The sequence below is a fragment of the Hyperolius riggenbachi genome, chromosome 4 (genome assembly GCF_040937935.1).
Source record: "Hyperolius riggenbachi isolate aHypRig1 chromosome 4, aHypRig1.pri, whole genome shotgun sequence".
In the NCBI taxonomy this organism is placed as follows: domain Eukaryota; kingdom Metazoa; phylum Chordata; class Amphibia; order Anura; family Hyperoliidae; genus Hyperolius; species Hyperolius riggenbachi.
This window is the reverse complement of record NC_090649.1, coordinates 11553208-11572566: the sequence shown is the minus strand read 5'-3', so window position 1 is coordinate 11572566 and position 19359 is coordinate 11553208. Positions and strand designations below refer to the sequence as shown.

The 19359-nt window shown below is 52.1% G+C and overlaps 1 pseudogene; it reads right to left on the bottom strand.

Annotated features, from left to right (window-relative positions):
- The window catches only part of LOC137571036 (zona pellucida-like domain-containing protein 1), a 128194-nt pseudogene that overhangs the window by 43267 nt on the left and 65568 nt on the right, over positions 1-19359 (bottom strand).

The following is a 19359-nucleotide window of genomic DNA, read 5'->3' as shown; positions in this document are numbered from 1 at the left end:
CCGCATTATGCGCCTCTTGATGCGTCCGTGATGCGTACTTTTTGACGCATACTATCGGACGAAAACGGCGCATGCGGCAAATAAAAAAAAACAGTACTGAGCATGTGCAAACATCCGAACGCTGCACTTTCGTTTACCGTGCAGCGTTATACTCCAACGCAACGTGGGCACTGTGAACAGCCCATTGATTCTTCATTACTGTGCGTTGGGCTGCGTTACTGGCTGCTCTAACGTGCGTCTGTAACGTCTCACTGTGACAGCAGCCTAAGGTATGTTATCATCCTACTTTCACGTTATAGAAATTCTAGACTAAATGTTTTCTGGCCGCAAACTGAGACTCAATTCCCTCTTAAAGAGACTCTGAAGCGAGAATAAATCTCGCTTCAGTGCTTATATTCAGCAGAGGCATGTGTGCTGCTAAAACGCCGCTATCCCGCGGCTGAACGGGAGTCCCTTCACCCCCAAATCCCCCCCCTGCAAAATCCACGACCAACTTGGTCGTAGATTTTGCTGCTCTTGATGCAGGGCTAACAGCTGCAGCCCTGCCTCTCAGCGAGTCTATCAGTGGTGCATCGCCGCCTCTCCCCCGCCCCTCTCAGCGAAGGAAGACTGAGAGGGGAGGGGGAGAGGCGGAGATACGCGCTGATAGATGCAAATGAGGCAGGGCTGCGGCCATTAGCCCTGCCTCACCAGGAAGAGATCCCCGGGACTCCACGAGGGATTTTGGGGGTAAGAGACCTCCGTTTAGCCGCAGGATAGCGGCGTTTTAGCAGAGGCACACATGCCCCTGCTGAATATAAGCTCTGAAGCGAGTTTTATTCTCGCTTCAGAGTCTCTTTAATGGGAGGGGTAGATTAATTCTGTTTTGTTTTTTTTTCTCAGAATTAAAATTTCAATCTTGAACTTGAGGAAAATAAAACTTGATGAAAATGTAAGAAATATTGCCACTGATGATAGATTGGATGGGCTACAAATAAAACATTCAATATAGTTTCAAATCTAGAGTGGAGGACATGAAGGCTGCCATATTTATGTCCTTAAAAAATTCAGATAACCTGGCTGGCCTGCTCATCCTCTGCCACCAATAAGTGTGGACCAGCCAAAGTCAGCATTGTTCCAACTAAAGTCTGACTATTATAATGCTTGCTTCAGATGTGGGATCCATACACTACAAGGAAACCCAGAATCCAGGCTCATCTCCTCAGGTGAGGAGGAGGACACTGAAGGAAGGTCAAATGGAGGTGCTTAATGAGGGTGTGGCCAATCAAACAGAACATTCAGTTAACCCTTTGCACCCTCACATGAAAATACTCACTGCAGACCACCCATCCAGGAACCAATGTCCTTACAGCCAAGTTAAAACCAGAGGTCTTTGTTAGGAAGAAAAACTGCATTATTTTGCATAGTCACATATGCTGCACAGACGCTCTCCTGAGTCTATATACACTACAGGCACCATAAACATCAACAGGGCAGCCAGGCAATTGGCCTCCTATATACAGGGATATGTATAATGACCTCCATATACCTCTGACTACAGCGTCACTTTACATATGCGCTAGCTGACTTACCAGGTACAGCTGAATGGAGAGCGTACTCAGGAAGCTGCCGTTATTCGTGTTGATGGCTATGTTGTTTGCAGCTCTAAAGACAGAAAGAAAAGTGTTCAGCGCAATATGAACTAGTGAGAACTTTGTTAAAAGGGGATGATGACGTCTGCGTGTCTAAATATACCGCATGCACTGCCACATATACCGCATGCACTGCCACATATACCGCATGCACTGCCACATATACCGCATGCACTGCCACATATACCACATGCATTGCCACATATACCACATGCACTGCCACATATACCATATTCACTGCCACATATACCGCATGCACTGCCACATATACCACATGCACTGCCGCATATACCACATGCACTGCCACATATACCGCATGCACTGCCACCTATACCACATGCACTGTCACATATACCGCATGCACTGCCACATATACCGCATGCACTGCCACATATACCATATTCACTGCCACATATACCGCATGCACTGCCACATATACCACATGCACTGCCACATATACCGCATGCACTGCCACATATACCGCATGCACTGCCACATATACCGCATGCACTGCCACATATACCACATGCATTGCCACATATACCACATGCACTGCCACATATACCATATTCACTGCCACATATACCGCATGCACTGCCACATATACCACATGCACTGCCACATATACCACATGCACTGCCACATATACCGCATGTACTGCCACATATATTGCATGCACTACCACATATACCGCATGCACTGCCACATATACCGTATTCACTATCACATATACCGCATGCACTGCCACATATACCGCATGCGCTGCCACATATATCACATGCACTACCACATATACCGCATGCACTGCCACATATACCGCATGCACTGCCACATAGACCGCATGCACTGCCACATATACTGCATGCACTGCCACATATACCGCATGCACTGCCACATATACCGCATGGACTGCCACATATACCGCATGCGCTGCCACATATACCATATTTACTGCCACATATACCGTATTCACTGCCGCATATACCACATGCACTGCCACCTATACCACATGCACTGCCACATATACCGCATGCACTGCCACATATATCGCATGCACTACCACATATACCACATGCACTGCCGCATATACCACATGCACTGCCACATATACCGCATGCACTGCCACATATACCACATGCACTGCCACATATACCGCATGCACTGCCACATATACCGCATGCACTGCCACATATACCGCATGCAATGCCACATATACCGCATGCACTGCCACATATACCGCATGCACTGCCACATATACCGCATGCACTGCCACATATACCATATTTACTGCCGCATATACCACATGCACTGCCGCATATACCACATGCACTGCCACATATACCATATTTACTGCCACATATACCGCATTCACTGCCACATATACCGCATGCGCTGCCACATATATCACATGCACTACCACATATACCGCATGCACTGCCACATATACCGCATGCACTGCCACATATACCGCATGCACTGCCACATATACCGCATGCACTGCCACATATACCATATTTACTGCCACATATACTGTATTCACTGCCACATATACCGCATGCACTGCCACCTATACCACATGCACTGCCACATATACCGCATGCACTGCCACATATATCGCATGCACTACCACATATACCACATGCACTGCCACATATACCGCATGTACTGCCACATATACCACATGCACTGCCACATATACCGCATGCACTGCCACCTATACCACATGCACTGCCACATATACCATATTCACTGCCACATATACCGCATGCACTGCCACATATACCGCATGCACTGCCACATATACCGCATGCACTGCCACCTATACCACATGCACTGCCACATATACCATATTCACTGCCACATATACCGCATGCACTGCCACATATACCGCATGCACTGCCACATATACCACATGCACTGCCACATATACCGCATGCACCGCCACCTATACCACATGCACTGCCACATATACCACATGCACTGCCGCATATACCGCATGCACTGCCACATATACCGCATGCACTGCCACATATACCGCATGCACTGCCACATATACCACATGCACTCCCACATATACCGTATTCACTGCCACATATACCGCATGCACTGCCACATATACCGTATTCACTGCCACATATACCGCATGCACTGCCACATATACCGCATGCACTGCCACATATACCGCATGCACTGCCACATGTACCGTATTCACTGCCACATATACCGCATGTACTGCCACATATACCACATGCACTGCCGCATATACCACATGCACTGCCACATATACCGCATGCACTGCCACATATACCGCATGCACTGCCACATATACTGCATGCACTGCCACATATACCGCATGCACTGCCACATATACCGCATGCACTGCCGCATATACCACATGCACTGCCACATATACCGTATTTACTGCCACATATACCGTATTCACTGCCACATATACCGCATGTACTGCCACATATACCGCATGCACTGCCACATATACCACATGCACTGCCACATATACCGCATGCACTGCCACATATACCATATTCACTGCCACATATACCGCATGCACTGCCACATATACCGCATGCACTGCTACATATACCGCATGCACTGCCACATATACCACATGCACTGCCACATATACCGCATGCGCTGCCACATATACCGCATGCGCTGCCACATATACCGCATGTACTGCCACATATATCGCATGCACTGCCACATATACCGCATGCACTGCCATATATACCACATGCACTGCCGCATATACCACATGCACTGCCACATATACCGTATTTACTGCCACATATACCGTATTCACTGCCGCATATACCGCATGCACTGCCACATATACCGCATGCACTGCCACATATACCGCATGCACTGCCGCATATACCGCATGCACTGCCACATATACCGCATGCACTGCCACATATACCGCATGCGCTGCCACATATACCGCATGCACTGCCACATATACCGCATGCACTGCCACATATACCGCATGCACTGCCGCATATACCGCATGCACTGCCGCATATACCGCATGCACTGCCACATATACCGTATTCACTGCCGCATATACCACATGCACTGCCTCATACACTGTATTCATTGCTGCATTATTATTGTGATTATTTAGTATTTATATAGCACCGACATATTCCGCAGCGCTGTACATAGTATATATTGTCCTGTCACTAATATACCGTATATACCGTATATACTACATATACCATATACCCAGGGGCGTAACAATAGCCCCTGCAAGAGATGCAGCTGCAGGGGGGCCCTTGGGGGAGAAGCCTGAGGGGGGCCCCTGGCTCTGGGGCCCTTCAAGGCCATTTTTAGAAGCAGGACGGGGTGCAGTGTATGAAGGGGGAGCAGTAAGCACAAACAGCAGCAGGGAGGGGGACACAACCCCCCCCCCTCACCTCGGGCTACCATCAGTGCTTCCTCCTCAAGCAACAACAGCTGTGGGGGGGCCCATTCAAAGTTTTGCAGGGGGGCCCAGTGATTTCTAGTTACGCCCCTGCATATACCATACCATATTTTTTTCCTTTTAAGCAATATTAGTTGCTTGGCAGTCCTGATGATCTATTTGGCTGTAGAAGTATCTGAATCACACCAGAAATAAGCATGCAGCTAATCTTGTCAAATCTGACAATAATGTCAGAAACACCTGATCTACTGCATGCTTGTTCAGGGGCTATGGCTGAAAGTATTAGAGGCAGAGGATCAGCAGGGCTGCCAGGCAACTGGTATTGCTTAAAAGGAAATAAATATGGCAGCCTCCATAATACTCTCACTACAGTTGTACTTTAAGCCCTAATGCCGCTATAAAGGTGGAAAGTGTCTAATCCCATACTTGTTGTAATGAGCAATGCCAGTGTGCTTTCATCACTCCTGTACAAATCAAATAGTGGTGCACACAGTCCAGCCGTTCTTCTGACCAGACAACTAGACCTGACCTGTTTGATCTTTCACCTAGTCTACAAGTGTGAAGCTATGTCTAGTCTACAAGTCTGAAGCTATGTCTAGTCTACAAGTCTGAAGCTATGTCTAGTCTACAAGTCTGAAGCTATGTCTAGTCTGCAAGTCTGAAGCTATGTCTAGTCTACAAGTCTGAAGCTATGTCTAGTCTACAAGTCTGAAGCTATGTCTAGTCTACAAGTCTGAAGCTATGTCTAGTCTACAAGTCTGAAGCTATGTCTAGTCTACAAGTCTGAAGCTATGTCTAGTCTACAAGTCTGAAGCTATGTCTAGTCTACAAGTCTGAAGCTATGTCTAGTCTACAAGTCTGAAGCTATGTCTAGTCTACAAGTCTGAAGCTATGTCTAGTCTACAAGTCTGAAGCTATGTCTAGTCTACAAGTCTGAAGCTATGTCTAGTCTACAAGTCTGAAGCTATGTCTAGTCTACAAGTCTGAAGCTATGTCTAGTCTACAAGTCTGAAGCTATGTCTAGTCTACAAGTCTGAAGCTATGTCTAGTCTACAAGTCTGAAGCTATGTCTAGTCTACAAGTCTGAAGCTATGTCTAGTCTACAAGTCTGAAGCTATGTCTAGTCTACAAGTGTGAAGCTATGTCTAGTCTACAAGTCTGAAGCTATGTCTAGTCTACAAGTCTGAAGCTATGTCTAGTCTACAAGTCTGAAGCTATGTCTAGTCTACAAGTGTGAAGCTATGTCTAGTCTACAAGTCTGAAGCTATGTTTAGTCTACAAGTCTGAAGCTATGTCTAGTCTACAAGTCTGAAGCTATGTCTAGTCTACAAGTCTGAAGCTATGTCTAGTCTACAAGTCTGAAGCTATGTCTAGTCTACAAGTCTGAAGCTATGTCTAGTCTACAAGTCTGAAGCTATGTCTAGTCTACAAGTGTGAAGCTATGTCTAGTCTACAAGTCTGAAGCTATGTCTAGTCTACAAGTCTGAAGCTATGTCTAGTCTACAAGTCTGAAGCTATGTCTAGTCTACAAGTGTGAAGCTATGTCTAGTCTACAAGTCTGAAGCTATGTTTAGTCTACAAGTCTGAAGCTATGTCTAGTCTACAAGTCTGAAGCTATGTCTAGTCTACAAGTCTGAAGCTATGTCTAGTCTACAAGTCTGAAGCTATGTCTAGTCTACAAGTCTGAAGCTATGTCTAGTCTACAAGTGTGAAGCTATGTCTAGTCTACAAGTCTGAAGCTATGTCTAGTCTACAAGTGTGAAGCTATGTCTAGTCTACAAGTCTGAAGCTATGTCTAGTCTACAAGTCTGAAGCTATGTCTAGTCTACAAGTCTGAAGCTATGTCTAGTCTACAAGTCTGAAGCTATGTCTAGTCTACAAGTCTGAAGCTATGTCTAGTCTACAAGTCTGAAGCTATGTCTAGTCTACAAGTCTGAAGCTATGTCTAGTCTACAAGTGTGAAGCTATGTCTAGTCTACAAGTCTGAAGCTATGTCTAGTCTACAAGTGTGAAGCTATGCGCCCACCAACAGATTTCACATAAGATTATACCCGATCCAATCCTTAAAATTATCTTTTTACGACATCCAGGGCCGGTCCGCTCATAAGGCGGGGTGAGGCGGGTTCCTCAGGTGGCAAATTCGGGGATGGGGGGGTGGGGCGGCACCCGCCTGGCCGCGGGTGCCGGAGGCCGCCGAGCTGGAGGGAGTAGCGAGCAGGAAGGAGGGCAGCGGGCACAAAGGCAGGGTAGGAAGTCAGATCCCCCTCCCTCAACCGATTTCCCCTGATCTGCGCTCCCCCTCCAGCTATTAAGCGCAGAAGCGAATATGTTCAGGCAGCGGGCGGGGATGACTCACCTCTTCCTCGTTCCAGCGTGCGTTCCACTCTCGTCATTTCCGACAGTGGAACGCACGCTGGAACACGGAAGAGGTGAGAACACGGAAGAGAACGATGCTTTGCGATTATCGGGCATGTAGAAAGATCAACATGACGGATCAAATTGCTAAGTATCGTGAGGCGACTGTTAGAAAATCTGAGTCTAAGATCTGAAATCCTGGGCAGAGAAGATGTGATGTTCTGAAGGTCCTGATTATCTGCTAACATATCCAACATCTTTACCCTAGTGGATAATCGCATCGGTTTGCCTTCTACTTACACATCCAGTCTAGTGTTGTTCAAGAGATATTCCAGGGGATAGCTACACGAATAGAGATACTTCAGTGCTGGACTTCTGGTGATCACTCCCACCGTTGGCTCTTTAGATTTTATTATTCCGCTGATGTTCACATTCTGGACGTTTGAAAATGAGCTAAATATTCCCGAACCAACAGAATCAGTGATCTGTTTGAAGTCAAAGAGAAACAAAACATGTTAATATTGGAAGTTTTTGTATTAGAAATTAGCTGCTGGTCACATTTCACTCAATAGTATTCATTCATTGCAGATGTACGGTAATTTCACATTCCATGATTTCATATATGACTATATATAGCCAGATAGCACTGGGCAGCTTCACAGATCTCATGGACCACTAGGGAGAACTGTACTCTTTTTTTTTTATTAATCTGATAGTGTATTATATGTTTAACCTGATATTATTATTATTATTTTATTTATATAGCGCCAGCATATTCTGCAGCACTTTACAAAGCACAATAAGACGACAAGGGGAACATAGGTACAACCAAAAATGTACAGCAGACTCTCACGCAGCACAAGTATTGCAACAAAAACAGTAAACATTAGGAGGATGACACTGCCCTTGTGAGCTTACAATCTAAAGGGTAGTGGGAGACAAACTAGATAAGGAGATGTGTGTGTGTGTGTGTGTGTGTGTGTGTGTGGGGGGGGGGGGGGGGGTGGATAAGGCAGTGAGCCTTTGATTACATTCTGAACAGATATGTAAATAGGAGCTATAAAATGTAAAAAGCTTGTCTGAGCGGGCGTGTTTTAAGAGTGCGTTTGAAGATCTCCAGGTTTGGAGCATAACATAAAGGGCTGTGTAATATCTGTAGATATGCTGTACAGATATTACTGGGCACGTTTCAGCACCGGTTGGCTCTGGCCCTTCAACCCAATGGCAGCTTCAACCGAGAGATACATCATTTAAGGCTGCTGACCTCTGACGGGATAACTCGTCTGGCTGCCCAATGCAGAAAAACAAGAAGCTATATTTGCAGTTGCGTAGCTACAGACCTCAGGGCCCCGGTGCAAAATTTTCATCTGGGCTCCGGGTGGGGGGTGTTTGGGCAGTGTACATACACACACTCGGGGTTGGGGGATGGCAGGTGGCGGTGGCGCCAGGATGATTTCCAATAAATGTCATGCTGAAATCAACTGGATATTGCTGTACAGTGTGTGGGCACAGGCCAGGCAATAGATACCTCTCTGATCAGATAGGGATCTATCTAATAATCAATCGAGTGGCCATCAAGCAAATGATGGGTACTTTAGGCACGCATACTATGCAGTGATACATTTTCCCAACATGCAATGCACACTTAGTAGACAGTGAGTGATGCCTTTTGCTGGGATCAGGAATTCCAGGTATGTGAGTTATAGGTCCTGTAAACTGCTTTGCTTGTAAATAGCTTACCCTTACCCACACAGAAGCTCAGGGATCATCACGGTACAGCAGCAGCTCGCTCCACTCAGGATCTATAACAAGGGAGCTCAGAGAACCAGGCTGCACATCACAAGGCTAGGCAGAGGGGATAGTAGGAAATGAAGGAGGAGAGAGGAAGCAGATGGAGGTCTGAGGGGGAGAGAGCCTGACACTCTGCCAGCATGCAGACACACAGCTAGTGCTACTGCTAGTGCTACAATGCAGAACCAGCACATGCAGCTATTACAGGACAAGAGGGGGAGGGCCTGACACTCTACCAGCATGCAGACACAGAGCTAGTGCTATGATGCGGAACCAGCACATGCAGCTATTACAGGACAAGAGGGGGAGGGCCTGACACTCTGCCAGCATGCAGACACACAGCCCTGCTACTGCTAGTGCTATGATGCGGAACCAGCACATGTGGCTTTTACAGGACAAGAGGGGGAGGGCCTGACACTCTGCCAGCATGCAGACACACAGCTAGTGCTATGATGCGGAACCAGCACATGTGGCTATTACAGGACAAGAGGGGGAGGGCCTGACACTCTGCCAGCATGCAGACACACAGCCCCGCTACTGCTAGCGCTAGTGCTATGATGCGGAACCAGCACATGTGGCTATTACAGGACAAGAGGGGGAGGGCCTGACACTCTGCCAGCATGCAGACACACAGCTAGTGCTACTACTAGTGCTACAATGCAGAACCAGCACATGCAGCTATTACAGGACAAGAGGGGGAGGGCCTGACACTCTGCCAGCATGCAGACACACAGCTAGTGCTATGATGCGGAACCAGCACATGTGGCTATTACAGGACAAGAGGGGGAGGGCCTGACACTCTACCAGCATGCAGACACAGAGCTAGTGCTATGATGCGGAACCAGCACATGCAGCTATTACAGGACAAGAGGGGGAGGGCCTGACACTCTGCCAGCATGCAGACACACAGCTAGTGCTATGATGCGGAACCAGCACATGTGGCTATTACAGGACAAGAGGGGAGGGCCTGACACTCTGCCAGCATGCAGACACACAGCTAGTGCTATGATGCGGAAGCAGCACATGCAGCTATTACAGGACAAGAGGGGGAGGGCCTGACACTCTGCCAGCATGCAGACACACAGCCCTGCTACTGCTAGTGCTATGATGCGGAACCAGCACATGTGGCTTTTACAGGACAAGAGGGGGAGGGCCTGACACTCTGCCAGCATGCAGACACACAGCCCCGCTACTGCTAGCGCTAGTGCTATGATGCGGAACCAGCACATGTGGCTATTACAGGACAAGAGGGGGAGGGCCTGACACTCTGCCAGCATGCAGACACACAGCTAGTGCTATGATGCGGAACCAGCACATGTGGCTATTACAGGACAAGAGGGGGGGGGGGGGGGCTGACACTCTGCCAGCATGCAGACACACAGCCCTGCTACTGCTAGTGCTAGTGCTATGATGCGGAACCAGCACATGTGGCTATTACAGGACAAGAGAGGGGAGGGCCTGACACTCTGCCAGCATGCAGACACACAGCCCTGCTACTGCTAGTGCTAGTGCTATGATGCGGAACCAGCACATGTGGCTATTACAGGACAAGAGGGGGAGGGCCTCACACTCTGCCAGCATGCAGACACACAGCCCCGCTACTGCTAGTGCTAGTGCTATGATGCGGAACCAGCACATGTGGCTATTACAGGACAAGAGGGGGAGGGCCTGACACTCTGCCAGCATGCAGACACACAGCCCCGCTACTGCTAGCGCTAGTGCTATGATGCGGAACCAGCACATGTGGCTATTACAGGACAAGAGGGGGAGGGCCTGACACTCTGCCAGCATGCAGACACACAGCCCTGCTACTGCTAGTGCTAGTGCTATGATGCGGAACCAGCACATGTGGCTATTACAGGACAAGAGGGGGAGGGCTTGACACTCTGCCAGCATGCAGACACACAGCCCCACTACTGCTAGTGCTAGTGCTATGATGCGGAACCAGCACATGTGGCTATTACAGGACAAGAGGGGGAGGGCCTGACACTCTGCCAGCATGCAGACACACAGCTAGTGCTATGATGCGGAACCAGCACATGTGGCTATTACAGGACAAGAGGGGGAGGGCCTGACACTCTGCCAGCATGCAGACACACAGCCCCGCTACTGCTAGTGCTAGTGCTATGATGCGGAACCAGCACATGTGGCTATTACAGGACAAGAGGGGGAGAGAGCCTGACACTCTGCCAGCATGCAGACACACAGCCCCGCTACTGCTAGTACTACGATGCAGAACCAGCACATGCAGCTATTACAGGACAAGAGGGGGAGGGCCTGACACTCTGCCAGCATGCAGACACACAGCCCCGCTACTGCTAGTGCTAGTGCTATGATGCGGAACCAGCACATGTGGCTATTACAGGACAAGAGGGGGAGAGAGCCTGACACTCTGCCAGCATGCAGACACACAGCCCTGCTACTGCTAGTGCTAGTGCTATGATGCGGAATCAGCACATGTGGCTATTACAGGACAAGAGGGGGAGAGAGCCTGACACTCTGCCAGCATGCAGACACACAGCCCCGCTACTGCTAGTGCTAGTGCTATGATGCGGAACCAGCACATGGGGCTATTACAGGACAAGAGGGGAGAGAGCCTGACACTCTGCCAGCATGCAGACACACAGCCCCGCTACTGCCAGTGCTAGTGCTATGATGCAGAACCAGCACATGTGGCTATTACAGGACAAGAGGGGGAGAGAGCCTGACACTCTGCCAGCATGCAGACACACAGCCCCGCTACTGCTAGTGCTGGTGCTATGATGCGGAACCAGCACATGTGGCTATTACAGGACAGGAGGGGGAGGGCCTGACACTCTGCCAGCATGCAGACACACAGCCCCGCTACTGCTAGCGCTAGTGCTATGATGCGGAACCAGCACATGTGGCTATTACAGAACAAGAGGGGGAGGGCCTGACACTCTGCCAGCATGCAGACACACAGCCCCGCTACTGCTAGTGCTAGTGCTATGATGCGGAACCAGCACATGTGGCTATTACAGGACAAGAGGGGAGAGAGCCTGACACTCTGCCAGCATGCAGACACACAGCCCCGCTACTGCTAGTACTACGATGCAGAACCAGCACATGCAGCTATTACAGGACAAGAGGGGGAGGGCCTGACACTCTGCCAGCATGCAGACACACAGCCCCGCTACTGCTAGTGCTAGTGCTATGATGCGGAACCAGCACATGCAGCTATTACAGGACAAGAGGGGGAAGGCCTGACACTCTGCCAGCATGCAGACACACAGCCCCGCTACTGCTAGTGCTACGATGCAGAGCCAGCACATGCAGCTATTACAGGACAAGAGGGGAGAGAGCCTGACACTCTGCCAGCATGCAGACACACAGCCCCACTACTGCTAGTGCTAGTGCTATGATGCGGAACCAGCACATGTGGCTATTACAGGACAAGAGGGGGAGGGCCTGACACTCTGCCAGCATGCAGACACACAGCCCCGCTACTGCTAGTGCTAGTGCTATGATGCGGAACCAGCACATGCAGCTATTACAGGACAAGAGTGGGAGGGCCTGACACTCTGCCAGCATGCAGACACACAGCCCCGCTACTGCTAGTGCTAGTGCTATGATGCGGAACCAGCACATGCAGCTATTACAGGACAAGAGGGGGAGGGCCTGACACTCTGCCAGCATGCAGACACACAGCCCCGCTACTGCTAGTACTACGATGCAGAACCAGCACATGCAGCTATTACAGGACAAGAGGGGGAGGGCCTGACACTCTGCCAGCATGCAGACACACAGCCCCGCTACTGCTAGTGCTATGATGCGGAACCAGCACATGTGGCTATTACAGGACAAGAGGGGGAGAGAGCCTGACACTCTGCCAGCATGCAGACACACAGCCCCGCTACTGCTAGTGCTAGTGCTATGATGCGGAACCAGCACATGCGGCTATTACAGGACAAGAGGGGAGAGAGCCTGACACTCTGCCAGCATGCAGACACACAGCCCCGCTACTGCCAGTGCTAGTGCTATGATGCAGAACCAGCACATGTGGCTATTACAGGACAAGAGGGGGAGAGAGCCTGACACTCTGCCAGCATGCAGACACACAGCCCCGCTACTGCTAGTGCTGGTGCTATGATGCGGAACCAGCACATGTGGCTATTACAGGACAGGAGGGGGAGGGACTGACACTCTGCCAGCATGCAGACACACAGCCCCGCTACTGCAAGCGCTAGTGCTATGATGCGGAACCAGCACATGTGGCTATTACAGGACAAGAGGGGGAGGGCCTGACACTCTGCCAGCATGCAGACACACAGTCCCGCTACTGCTAGTGCTAGTGCTATGATGCGGAACCAGCACATGTGGCTATTACAGGACAAGAGGGGAGAGAGCCTGACACTCTGCCAGCATGCAGACACACAGCCCCGCTACTGCTAGTACTACGATGCAGAACCAGCACATGCAGCTATTACAGGACAAGAGGGGGAGGGCCTGACACTCTGCCAGCATGCAGACACACAGCTAGTGCTATGATGCGGAACCAGCACATGTGGCTATTACAGGACAAGAGGGGAGGGCCTGACACTCTGCCAGCATGCAGACACACAGCTAGTGCTATGATGCGGAACCAGCACATGCAGCTATTACAGGACAAGAGGGGGAGGGCCTGACACTCTGCCAGCATGCAGACACACAGCCCTGCTACTGCTAGTGCTATGATGCGGAACCAGCACATGTGGCTTTTACAGGACAAGAGGGGGAGGGCCTGACACTCTGCCAGCATGCAGACACACAGCCCCGCTACTGCTAGCGCTAGTGCTATGATGCGGAACCAGCACATGTGGCTATTACAGGACAAGAGGGGGAGGGCCTGACACTCTGCCAGCATGCAGACACACAGCTAGTGCTATGATGCGGAACCAGCACATGTGGCTATTACAGGACAAGAGGGGGGGGGGGGGGCTGACACTCTGCCAGCATGCAGACACACAGCCCTGCTACTGCTAGTGCTAGTGCTATGATGCGGAACCAGCACATGTGGCTATTACAGGACAAGAGAGGGGAGGGCCTGACACTCTGCCAGCATGCAGACACACAGCCCTGCTACTGCTAGTGCTAGTGCTATGATGCGGAACCAGCACATGTGGCTATTACAGGACAAGAGGGGGAGGGCCTCACACTCTGCCAGCATGCAGACACACAGCCCCGCTACTGCTAGTGCTAGTGCTATGATGCGGAACCAGCACATGTGGCTATTACAGGACAAGAGGGGGAGGGCCTGACACTCTGCCAGCATGCAGACACACAGCCCCGCTACTGCTAGCGCTAGTGCTATGATGCGGAACCAGCACATGTGGCTATTACAGGACAAGAGGGGGAGGGCCTGACACTCTGCCAGCATGCAGACACACAGCCCTGCTACTGCTAGTGCTAGTGCTATGATGCGGAACCAGCACATGTGGCTATTACAGGACAAGAGGGGGAGGGCTTGACACTCTGCCAGCATGCAGACACACAGCCCCACTACTGCTAGTGCTAGTGCTATGATGCGGAACCAGCACATGTGGCTATTACAGGACAAGAGGGGGAGGGCCTGACACTCTGCCAGCATGCAGACACACAGCTAGTGCTATGATGCGGAACCAGCACATGTGACTATTACAGGACAAGAGGGGGAGGGCCTGACACTCTGCCAGCATGCAGACACACAGCCCCGCTACTGCTAGTGCTAGTGCTATGATGCGGAACCAGCACATGTGGCTATTACAGGACAAGAGGGGGAGAGAGCCTGACACTCTGCCAGCATGCAGACACACAGCCCCGCTACTGCTAGTACTACGATGCAGAACCAGCACATGCAGCTATTACAGGACAAGAGGGGGAGGGCCTGACACTCTGCCAGCATGCAGACACACAGCCCCGCTACTGCTAGTGCTAGTGCTATGATGCGGAACCAGCACATGTGGCTATTACAGGACAAGAGGGGGAGAGAGCCTGACACTCTGCCAGCATGCAGACACACAGCCCTGCTACTGCTAGTGCTAGTGCTATGATGCGGAACCAGCACATGTGGCTATTACAGGACAAGAGGGGGAGAGAGCCTGACACTCTGCCAGCATGCAGACACACAGCCCCGCTACTGCTAGTGCTAGTGCTATGATGCGGAACCAGCACATGGGGCTATTACAGGACAAGAGGGGAGAGAGCCTGACACTCTGCCAGCATGCAGACACACAGCCCCGCTACTGCCAGTGCTAGTGCTATGATGCAGAACCAGCACATGTGGCTATTACAGGACAAGAGGGGGAGAGAGCCTGACACTCTGCCAGCATGCAGATACACAGCCCCGCTACTGCTAGTGCTGGTGCTATGATGCGGAACCAGCACATGTGGCTATTACAGGACAGGAGGGGGAGGGCCTGACACTCTGCCAGCATGCAGACACACAGCCCCGCTACTGCTAGCGCTAGTGCTATGATGCGGAACCAGCACATGTGGCTATTACAGGACAAGAGGGGGAGGGCCTGACACTCTGCCAGCATGCAGACACACAGCCCCGCTACTGCTAGTGCTAGTGCTATGATGCGGAACCAGCACATGTGGCTATTACAGGACAAGAGGGGAGAGAGCCTGACACTCTGCCAGCATGCAGACACACAGCCCCGCTACTGCTAGTACTACGATGCAGAACCAGCACATGCAGCTATTACAGGACAAGAGGGGGAGGGCCTGACACTCTGCCAGCATGCAGACACACAGCCCCGCTACTGCTAGTGCTAGTGCTATGATGCGGAACCAGCACATGCAGCTATTACAGGACAAGAGGGGGAAGGCCTGACACTCTGCCAGCATGCAGACACACAGCCCCGCTACTGCTAGTGCTACGATGCAGAGCCAGCACATGCAGCTATTACAGGACAAGAGGGGAGAGAGCCTGACACTCTGCCAGCATGCAGACACACAGCCCCACTACTGCTAGTGCTAGTGCTATGATGCGGAACCAGCACATGTGGCTATTACAGGACAAGAGGGGGAGGGCCTGACACTCTGCCAGCATGCAGACACACAGCCCCGCTACTGCTAGTGCTAGTGCTATGATGCGGAACCAGCACATGCAGCTATTACAGGACAAGAGTGGGAGGGCCTGACACTCTGCCAGCATGCAGACACACAGCCCCGCTACTGCTAGTGCTAGTGCTATGATGCGGAACCAGCACATGCAGCTATTACAGGACAAGAGGGGGAGGGCCTGACACTCTGCCAGCATGCAGACACACAGCCCCGCTACTGCTAGTACTACGATGCAGAACCAGCACATGCAGCTATTACAGGACAAGAGGGGGAGGGCCTGACACTCTGCCAGCATGCAGACACACAGCCCCGCTACTGCTAGTGCTATGATGCGGAACCAGCACATGTGGCTATTACAGGACAAGAGGGGGAGAGAGCCTGACACTCTGCCAGCATGCAGACACACAGCCCCGCTACTGCTAGTGCTAGTGCTATGATGCGGAACCAGCACATGCGGCTATTACAGGACAAGAGGGGAGAGAGCCTGACACTCTGCCAGCATGCAGACACACAGCCCCGCTACTGCCAGTGCTAGTGCTATGATGCAGAACCAGCACATGTGGCTATTACAGGACAAGAGGGGGAGAGAGCCTGACACTCTGCCAGCATGCAGACACACAGCCCCGCTACTGCTAGTGCTGGTGCTATGATGCGGAACCAGCACATGTGGCTATTACAGGACAGGAGGGGGAGGGACTGACACTCTGCCAGCATGCAGACACACAGCCCCGCTACTGCAAGCGCTAGTGCTATGATGCGGAACCAGCACATGTGGCTATTACAGGACAAGAGGGGGAGGGCCTGACACTCTGCCAGCATGCAGACACACAGTCCCGCTACTGCTAGTGCTAGTGCTATGATGCGGAACCAGCACATGTGGCTATTACAGGACAAGAGGGGAGAGAGCCTGACACTCTGCCAGCATGCAGACACACAGCCCCGCTACTGCTAGTACTACGATGCAGAACCAGCACATGCAGCTATTACAGGACAAGAGGGGGAGGGCCTGACACTCTGCCAGCATGCAGACACACAGCCCCGCTACTGCTAGTGCCAGTGGCGGACATACGGCCGTGCAGGCCGTGCCGCCGCACGAGGGCCCCTGAAGTTCTGCTGCTTCAGGGGCCCATTAAGTATTGCAGGTTTTTTTTTTTTTTATTTATTTATTTTTTATTTATTTTTTTTTTAACCTGGGGGGCCCAACTCCTGTCCTCCCCCCTCACCTCGCCCCCCCCCCCTCATGCGGCGGGAGAGCGGAAAATACAAGAAGTCTCCGGCCGGGGCGGCAGCTGCCGCTTGGTCTCCAACTTTGGAGACATATCGGAAACTAAGCAGCAGCTGCCTCTAGCGTCTGCTGCAGCCCCGGCCGGAGACTTCCTGTATTTTCTGCTCTCCCGCCGGCTGCAGCGCATACCGGGAGGGGGGCCCCGAGGTGAGTGAGGGAGGATAGGAGTCGGGCCCCCCACCCGGATAGCTACCCACCCGGCTACCTTACCCACCCACCCGGCTACCTACCCCGCTACCTAACCATCCACCCGGCTACCTACCCGGCTACCTAACCAGGCTACCTACCCACCCACCCGGCTACCTAGCTACCCACCCGGCTACCTAACCACCCTGCCGGCTATCTACCTGGCTACCTACCCACCCGGCTACCTAACCACCCTGCCGGCTATCTACCTGGCTACCTACCCACCCGGCTACCTACCCACCCGGCTACCTAGCTACCTAACCACCCTGCCGGCTACCTACCTGGCTACCTACCCACCCGGCTACCTAGCTACCCACCCGGCTACCTGACCACCCTGCCGGCTATCTACCTGGCTACCTACCCACCCGGCTACCTAGCTACCCACCCGGCTACCTAACCACCCTGCCGGCTATCTACCTGGCTACCTACCCACCCGGCTACCTACCCACCCGGCTACCTAGCTACCCACCCGGCTACCTAACCACCCTGCCGGCTACCTACCCACCCGGCTACCTAGCTACCCACCCGGCTACCTAACCACCCTGCCGGCTATCTACCTGGCTACCTACCCACCCGGCTACCTAGCTACCCACCCGGCTACCTAACCACCCTGCCGGCTATCTACCTGGCTACCTACCCACCCGGCTACCCACCCACCCTGCTGGCTACCTACCCACCCGGCTACCTACCCACCCACCCGGCTACCTACCCACCCACCCGGCTACCTACCCACCCGGATACCTACCTACCCACCCGGCTACCTACCCACCCGGCTACCTAGCTACCCACCCGGCTACCTAACCACCCTGCCGGCTATCTACCTGGCTACCTACCCACCCGGCTACCTAACCACCCTGCCGGCTATCTACCTGGCTACCTACCCACCCGGCTACCTACCCACCCACCCGGCTACCTACCCACCCGGATACCTACCTACCCACCCGGCTACCTACCCACCCACCCGGCTACCTAACCACCCACCCGGCTACCTAACCACCCACCCGGCTACCTACACACCCACCCGGCTACCTACCTACCCACCAGGCTACCTACCTACCTACCCACCCGGCTACCTACCAACCCACCAGGCTACCTACCCACCCACCCAGCTACCTAACCACCCACCTACCCACCCACCAGGCTACCTACCCACCCGCCTACCCAGCCACCCACCAGGCTACCCACCCGGCTACCCAGCCACCCACCAGGCTACTTACCCACCCGGCTAAGGGCTACCTACCTACCCACCTGGCTGCCTACCTACCCACCAGGCTACCTATCCACCCAACCACCCATGGGAGCTGCGCGCCGGATGGAGGCTGGGACAGGAGGTCTGCTGCTGCAGGTGAGTAAATGTTTTTTTTTTATTATTTATTTTAGCAGGTGTATGTTCTGGGCAGGTCTGCCACATGATTGCGTGTATGTTCTGGGCAGGTCTGCCACATGATTGCGTGTATGTTCTGGGCAGGTCTGCCACATGATTGCATGTATGTTCTGGGCAAATTTGCTACATGATTGCATGTGTTTTCTGGGCAAATCTGCCGACATGATTGCACGTATTTTCTGGGCATATCTGCCGACATGATTGCAGGTATTTTCTGGGCATATCTGCCGACATGATT